The following is an 8,954-nucleotide window of genomic DNA, read 5'->3' as shown; positions in this document are numbered from 1 at the left end:
ACTCAGACTCCACAGCATCTTGTGGGGAGATTGCTGCATGATTGATAGACTGAGAAAGGCCAAGCAAACGGTATTATTATAACACTACATAAATATGTTTTTTTTCATTTAACATTAAAACACCTGATTTCCTTTAACATTGTAAACATGTCACATCATTAGGTTTGGGAGAGCTGATGAATTTAAAGTCATTTTCAGCAAACAAGTGGCAGCTTTTCTGCTTTTTAAATGGAGGTGAAGGAAATAAACCTTTATCATGAAAACATGTGGAGGAATAAAAGGGACAGGAGAAAGCTGTCGCCCGCTCTGAAGATTCCTATAGAGAGAGAAAGAGCCACCCAGGTGATACTGGTGGAAAACAGTAAGAAAATGGGGGAAATACAGGATATAATCTCCTTGAAACAGTTGGCACAGTCTCTGTGTTTTGTAGCTAATAAATTTAGCTTTCAGGAGGAAATTCAAATAAGTTGCATTTGCTAGTTTTTAAGAATGAAAATGAATGCATTAATTATGTACAATGTTACCATCTGCTAAATGAGGCAATTTTGGCCAGGGCTTGGCAATTTCTTACTGGACATGAAGTTTAAAAACAAGGCTTTTCAACCATAAAATTATTGCCATGTATAAGGACAGATATGTCTAATGTCTAAGCAAGTGCCTCATTACTGTCAGAGCAAAGATTTGTTGTTTCATTTCGCTGTTGTGTTTTCCTGGTTATTAGAGTGAAGGTTGAGTCAGCCTTTCTTTTATAAATAAATTGTTCTTAAGGAACTGCAGTTTAGCCAAAGGAAAAAAACTCATTGTGAGTATTTAGGTAAAGTAAAAAAATAAAATCACTAGCAAGTGCTTGGATACCCTTTGGGCTGAGTGGTTCTTGACTTCTTGAGGGCCCAAATTAGGTGTTAGTTTTTTTCTTCTGTGAATAGGTTCCTCCTAGCTATGACTCTGTTCCACTGAGAACCACCTTAAGTCTAAGGAGTATAAAAACAACTCAGGGATAATCAGTAAAGCAATGGGAACTGCACTCCTGGCTCTCTAGGCGCTGACCTCAGGGGCGGTGCTGCTTGGGCCATCGCCCTCTTCACACTGAGATGGCAGCAAGCAAGGTTGTGGTGAGCAAGGCGAGGGGCTAGGTGAGTGGAGTGGGTGTCCACCTTGAGAAAGGACTTGGGCAGGTTCGGCTCTTTCCCCTCTCAACTGGCCGTGGGAGCCAGGTGGCAACGTAGCCTGTTTTGGCCACCTGGCAGTTCAATGTTGAATATGAATATGTTCAAGAGTATTCAGGGCCTGCAATAAAACCCTCATTTTAGCTCCCAGAGAGTAATAGGAGAAGTTGGGCTTTGTTAATTACCTTACCTCCATCAGCTGCCATGTGTCAATGGCCTGCAGTGATTGCTGAGAATAGGATCGCATTTCATAAATCAGTGTGCATACGCTGTTTGAGTGGGGCAGCCTGCCACACTTGGCTCCATTCTCCTCCCTCCCCCATTTTTTTCCCATTGTTTTGTTTTGCTTTAAGTATGAGTGATTGTGAGGCACAGATGTCATTAAGGGTTTTTTGGTAAACACCCCTTTGCATGGGCTGCAGAAGCGTAACACATGCTCCAGTCAAGGTTTGTACCATAAAACCAAATTAAACCAAAAGCTTTCCATGTGAGAAAGATAGGATTTAAAGCTGATGGACTCTTGAAAAGGTAGGATTAGAGGCTCCTCGTGGGATATGCTGGTGAGATACAGGCAGAGGTCTCCCATGGCACCAATCCTCCCCTGCACAAAGATGTGCAGCCTTGCTCTGGCAGGAGAGCTGCTCCTGGGCACACTGGCAAGGGGCAGCCTGTGAGGACCTTGCCCTCCTTGAACACGGCTCCTGAATAAAGGGTATAGGATCAGGTACTTTAGGGATATGCCAAGCTACACTAGCAGCTCCTACACCCTGCAGCTTAAACAGGAGAAAAAAAACCAAAACCAAAACATTTAATTGTTGCTATCTCATTTCCTGCCAACAGGAATAAATTGTGTATGGAGGGACTAAGCTGGCAACTTGACCAGCATCTCCAGTTGTGTCTGAAACCTTTCCTATGCAAAGCACAGTCCCAGGATGACAGGTCAGGACTGTCTGAAGGAGGTGGCACAGAGAAAGCCACACAACATGAGGACTGATCCTGCCACAAGAAGCAACAGCTTTTATGCTGAAGCAAGTTTCACAGAGCAATATCCATGCATTTGTCATCACTGGTACAGTATTCTACATGGGTGAAAGAGAATACTCATATGTTGTTAAAAAACACACTCAGAAGATATCTATTTCAGTCTCTGTTCACTACTGTCCAGTCCCACCAAATAAACTGTTTATTCCAGGAGAAAAATTATATATATATATATATACACACACAAATAGATAAATAAATGAAAACCATCTTTTTAGCCCATTAGTGTGTTGCAATGGCAATGGATTAAATCAATTGCATCTGACTGTTACTAAGGTTTCACCATAACAGCTAACTATTTCCTGGAGAATTAATTTACTTAACTGTCTGCATGTGGTAGACATCATATGGCTGTGAATTGCCATGCACTCATGGGTTGCTAAAAGCAAACAGCTCAGTTGCTAAATGGCTGGGATGTCTCTTGTGCACTGAGTGCACTTTTCAAATGACACACTAGGTTCTCTGCTAAACTCTCAGGTCCTGACACCCTGGAGGCAGTGCAGGTCATGAAGAGGATATTGGGCATATTTTGATGGGACTCCAGGCCTGCCTGGTGCCCTGGGGCAGGGGAGGTGCTCCTCTGCAAGCTGGCTGGGAAGGGGGTGGAGCTGCGGGGGGGGGGGAAGGAGATGGAGATAGGCTGGGGCTTGCGATCAGGGGGAATGTGCAATGGGCAGGAGGTGGAAAAGTATGGCCTGTCTCAGACAGAGATCAGGAGTTAGACCTGCTGAGACCTAATCTGGCAGTTCTCCTGCAGGTTTAAGACATGCTGGGACCTTTTCATATGCTCTGGGTAATTTGGGCAGCAGAAGAAAATCCTGTGCCTCCCTCTCCTCTTCTGCTTGTGGTTAGGTCTGTGTTATCTCCTCCTGCTAAGGCTTGTCCTCTTCCAGTGGGCTTCTACTAGTAACAAAAACCATGAAGAACTAGAGATGGGACATTGTGTCAGGCTTTTTTGAGATACACCTCCCTTCCCTCCTCATTTTGGGCACAGGTGCAGGGGAGCTGCAGGGTGGCTGCTGTGAGGGGATGCCAGGGCTGCCCCGTGCCGGACACAGCCAGTTCCAGCCAGCTCTAACGCCCCCACCGCAGGGCATGGCTGAGCACCACAGACAAGGTGGTGGCACCTCTGGGAAAGCGTGGGCAAGAAAGGGACGAAAACACTGCACAGGCAGAGGAGGAGGATGCAACAAAACCATTGAGAAGCAGCAGAGGGAACACAAGCCAGACAAGGAGGAGGACCAGGGGGGGGAAGTAGAGGAGGAAGAAGAGGAGGAGCTCCATGGCAGAGCAGATATCCACACTGCAGCCTGTGAAGGACCCTGTGCCGGAGCGAGTAGACATTCCTTGAAGGAACTGTGGCCTGTGGACAGGAGCCCACATGGGAACAGAGGAGGAGTGTGAGGAGGAAGGAGCGGCAGAGAGGAACAGCTATGTTCTTATCGACTATAAGAACTGCTGCCATACTCCCCCATCATGCCTGTGCCGCTCAGGACATAGAGGAGTTGGGAGCAAAGGAGTGAAGCTGGGCGTGGGAATGGGAGAAGGAAAGGTGGTGTTTTAATGTTTGCCTTGTTGTTTCCCACTGCCCAATGCAGTGATTAAATATTTTTTTTAATTGATAATAAATTAATTTTCTCCAGGTGAAGTCTGTTTTCCCTGTAACAGTAATTGCTAAGCAATCTGCCTGTCTTCATCTCCACCTGCAAGCTTTCTTGTTACTGTTCTTCTTATTTCCCCCATCCCACTCAGAGAAGGAGTGAGTGAGCAGCTGGGTGGGAGTTTGACTGCCAGCCAAAGCTAACCCACTATGCCCCCCCAAAAAACCTGCAAAGAAGTCCTGCTGCTAAGTAACAGGAATGTGCTTGGCTACCCAGGAGGCTCACAATACTAGACCTGATCTCCTTACACTAACCCAACAAACTGTACTTAAGTGTGTCAGCCCTCAGCTCCATGAAGGGACACAACCATTCTGTGTGTGTCTTCCACACACCCCTTATGTTTATCTTTGTGCATAAGCCTTTGCTGCCAGTTTTCTGCCTTTGCTCCCACCTTGAAAGGACAAATCTGCTTGCCTTGCATACTGCTGCTCTGCAAAAGCGTTAGCATCTCCTGCCTGCCTGCTCTTACAAGAGGGACGGTTGCTCCCTATCATGCTGTCTGTAAAATGGTGGCAAAGGGAAAAGTTTGCAGCCCTTTCCACCAAAGGGAGAGGGGTGTGTCTGGCTGGGCTGCTGCTTGCAGCTGGTCCCCTGTTTGCATCTTGCTCTCCTACAGCCCTGGTGTCCCACGTGGGCAGGGAAGTGGGGCTGCCAGGGACTCGTTTGCTTCTATAGCCTGTGTAGCATAATATTGTTGAAGCCCTCCTTCTTTTTCCTGCAAAAAGCTGTAAGGAGCTGCTGCTGTTGAAAGACTATTTGGGATCCTAGTAAATTCACAGATAGCAAAGGGCTGCAGCTGTCATTAGGTAACAGAAAGGTGTAAAACTGGAGAGAACCAAGGAAGCAAAGAGATCAGCCTGCAAAAACCCATGGACCAGAGCTGGGACTGTCACAGCGAGCAGCTGTATGTCATAGGGGTTCAGAGCTCAAAGAACAAAATGTGCTATAAAGCAGTAAAACAGGAGAGATACACACACAAACACAATGTCCAGGGAAAATGCCCTTTCTGATTGCTGGTCTTTTCCCATGTCTTGTGTGCTCTCCCTCACCCTGCAGCCAACTGACTAACTAACCAGTTAGCAACTCAGCTGCTAAATCCTTTCTGGGAAGATTTCTTTTTCCAGATCCCTTCACAATGGGCATAGTGGTTTTAGTGCTGGGTAAGAAGGGGTAAGGAGGAAGTTGGGGTTTTTTTTCATTTCTTCTTCCCTTACCTTTTTTTTTTTTTTTTTTTTTCCCCCCCTCTGATTTCAGAAGCATTCCTCTTCACTACTGGGAGAAAACTAGGACCTTTTTGAGTCAGAAACCAAGATCCTAACCCAGACAAGCTGAAAGCAAAGAACAGGGACTTGATATGCCAGCTGAGAACTCTAGTCACCAGACTCCTGCAATGGCTCAGACTTTTTTTCTGGTTGATCTGGTGGTCTCCTGATTCACTCTTTCTCTAAACAGGACTAGAAATGTTCCATTCATCAACATTGGTGTGTGCAGTCCCCAAACATATTTTGGTTTCAATGAGTCAACAATTTATAATATTTTCCAAATAGCTCCAGTTGGTTTTTTTTTTAATGTAGAAAAAGTGTGTACTTCCTGTTGAAAGAAACAGTAGGTTGTGTAGTAGCCTAGGAAACACAAAACACTTTCCATTTTCCACTTCTCTACCGCACTTCATTTTCCCAGACACTGAGCGCACAGCAGAAAAATCAAGTCTAATTAACCTCCATTCTCAGCCTGACTCCTTGATAGAACATTGTTCATTTAAATCCTGTCCTTCATGCTTTTCTACTCTCTTGCTTCACATTTATTGAAGTGCATATGTGCATTTCTAATGACTCATGTTTAGATGGATGTTTGATGACTAATTCATCTAACAAATTTGAGAAATGGTGCTTTGTGCAACAAAGTATTTTCTTTGCTTGTCCCCTTAATCAATTTGTGAAAGTTTACGGAGTTTTCTCCTTTTCACCCTTTTCTTCTCAACAAGAAAAAAAAATATCCTTTTTCATTTTTTATTAGTGGATTTAAATCAGAGATTCAGTTCTTAGAAAGTCAAGCCTTGAAATTGGTAGAGAAACTAACAGGCAAAACCAAACTACTGTGTTGACTTTCTCAGCATTCCTCCTACTGTCTGGGCTTTTGGCAACTGAAACAATTCCCCCAAATTTATAAACATCCGCAAAATGTTTCTGAATCCATTATTTGTTTGGAAAAAAGAAAATGGATCGAACAAGTCAACCCTAAATGTGCATCCCCTGGAGATAATAATAGATAGGCAAATAGTGGAAGATGCAGCTAAATAATTCCATTCCAAATTTCTGCTTGATTTTCCTCGGGGATTCTCCATAGGTAATGGATAATGAGGAAGAGGTATTTTTGCACGCAAATGGGGAAGAGTTATTTCTCTACCCATAAATGTTCTCAGTGTAATGTTTTTACTTTAGTTCAGCACTGTGAATCATCCTGTTCAGAACATATTGACAGACATTTAGAGCACTGAGTTTCTCAGCAATGAGAAATTAAGCTAATGCTTTGCTATAACCCAGACAAAAGCTTTTTAATCAAAGGACCCCAGATTCTCATTTTTATCCTGGTATGAAAAGGGAAAAGTTCTGAAATCTCACACAGTTTTAATAGGGAGGAAAACCATTTTCTGACTACATTTATCTCACTCCCCCAAAAGGGCACTGAATGGTTCCACTTCTCTAGACACATGCAAACCCATTTGACTCAATGTTAAAACTACTATTAACTATGGGTCAATCTGCTCCATAGATGGGCCTTCTTTATATTTTGTCCACCCTATTTTTGATATATCTTCCTTTTCATTCCTGAAATTAGAGTAGAAGGCAGATGTGCATACAGTACAGTTATATTTGTAACAGACATGCTTTAATCTAACTCCTGAGGAAAAAAAAAAAATCCACTATTTACAAGCTGTCTCTTGTGGTTGAAGCACTGTGGTTACTAAGGCTCTGCCACTTGCTGTTTTTTCCAAGATCATAATGTCATGTCTAGGTGTGCCTTAAATTCTGGGCAAGCAGACTGTGGGGGGACTGCTTCCTTCAAACCAAGGTTAGCACCTCAAACCAAGGTTAGCACCTCACCTAACTAAGTGTTAGCTTCACTAACACTGAAGCACTGTTCCCAAAAACATTTAGAAAGTTTCAGGAGGCTCAGCTTTGACTGGAATGGCAGCTTCCCTTCAGTAGCCCAGTCTGTCTCCTGAACAACCCATGCTCATAGGAAGGATATTAGCATAACATTAGTAAATGAATGGTAAGGGAATTTAAATGCATATACTATGTGTCTAGACCATCAAATTGGTTTCATCTGTGTTTTGCCCCAAGGACACAGCAAAAAAGGTGTTACTTGTCACTCAGGCTGCATGTGGAGCAAAGCACTTAGTGTTCTTGGGGAGGAAACTTCTGTGCAGAGCAGAGGGAAGTTCCTTCTAGAGGCTGCACCCTGCGAACAATATGCAGGTGAACCAGTCTCTACTAGACCACATGGGTACAGGGTTGCTCCAGGCATGAACCACAAAGGCAGCGCGGACATACTCAAGAGTCCAAGGTCACACTCAGTTCCTGTAAGAGACATTGTGTACGGAGGGTTTTAACCACAAACCAAGCATCTTACAACATGGTATAGTGCAGAAAATGACATTTCCAAGTGTATTTATTGAGAAATAGTAAAGATGTACATAATTTTACAAGCTTTTAATTTTAATTTACATTTTCTTAAATTAGGTAGGCCCTAATAAACTATAATCTGCTAATACATGACAGAGACCCTTGGCTTCAGTTACATCTCCAAAATGTTGCTATTGCTGGGATTTTGGCTCATGTCACTTCAGCTCTTCTTCAGAGAGTCTAAATACCATATTCATTTAGAGCTTATGCCTGATGTCAATCCTGTAAAGCAGAGATGACTTTTGAACCAAAACCCTGGATATGAGTATGACCTCACAGCTAAAATCTAGTCTTCCTATGATGGGCCAAATCCACAGTCTCCATAAACGCTGCAGTTCCAATTGGCTGCAGGATTTCACCTGCCCCAAGATGAAGTGTGCTTGTGTACAGGATTTTGATTTGGCCTCATCTCCCCTGTCAGTGCTTACGCTGGAACATACTCCGCATCTGCTTTGGATGCAAACAGTGCTGCTCATGCTGGATTCTAATCAAATCAGATCTGGGATCTGGCTGCCACCTATCTCTTTGTGCACAATCTCCATAGCCATCTAAAAAGAAGCATATTTTTTTAGATTTTCCTGTCCTCTTTTACTGATATACTGAACTGCACAGAGTTACAGCTATTTAAGACACTACCTTGTGACTGCGATCACACTGTATTTGTATTCTGCAAACAGCTGACTATTCAAATGCCAAATGAACATTCAAGTTCTGTACTGACTGAAAAACTGCTACAGTATCAGCAAAAGGCATTATTTTCTATAGTTCATTTGCCCCAAATACTTGCAAATATGACATTGTGCTCAATTTTGGTTGTTGAGGAGAGGCTGAAGGGAAGGCAGTTTCTGATTAATGTGCTGTTGAATTAAAATGCACTCAATGTCAAAATGACCAGCCTTAAGTTTAATCTACCGAGGCCTATCTGGAACAGTGTGGCATGACTATGTCTCTGCCTTGGTTATTTTCTCATCTCTATTTTTCATGCAGGCAAATGTTTCAGAGTAATTTCTCTCTACAAGGCAGGCATGTATTACAGGCTTTTATTTAAAGATATATAACAATTTTTGCTTAGCAAGAGAGTATTTGTGTGCTGAAATTTTGTTTTAGAATTTTAGCATTGCAAAAGGCTTTTGAGCTAAATGCTTGAATTTTCTTTGGATGTACATTTTTTGTGGATTATTTATTTTTATAATTAACTTCTGCTATGGTAGCAAACAGAATCCAAATTAAAATCAAAACTTTGTCATGCTCTGTAAAACTTCCCTCCTTTTGCCTCCATCGCTTCTCTAGAAGTCCAGTATTTGTAATTGAGCCATACCTGCCACAGAGATCTAAGCACAACTCCAATGAAGGTACTGTAAACCTTTTAAAAGAACTGATGGTTGTTACTGGGCTAT

This window comes from Antrostomus carolinensis, unplaced genomic scaffold (genome assembly GCF_000700745.2).
Source record: "Antrostomus carolinensis isolate BGI_N321 unplaced genomic scaffold, ASM70074v2 scaffold12958, whole genome shotgun sequence".
NCBI classification, from domain to species: domain Eukaryota; kingdom Metazoa; phylum Chordata; class Aves; order Caprimulgiformes; family Caprimulgidae; genus Antrostomus; species Antrostomus carolinensis.
Note: the sequence above shows the minus strand (reverse complement) of the source record.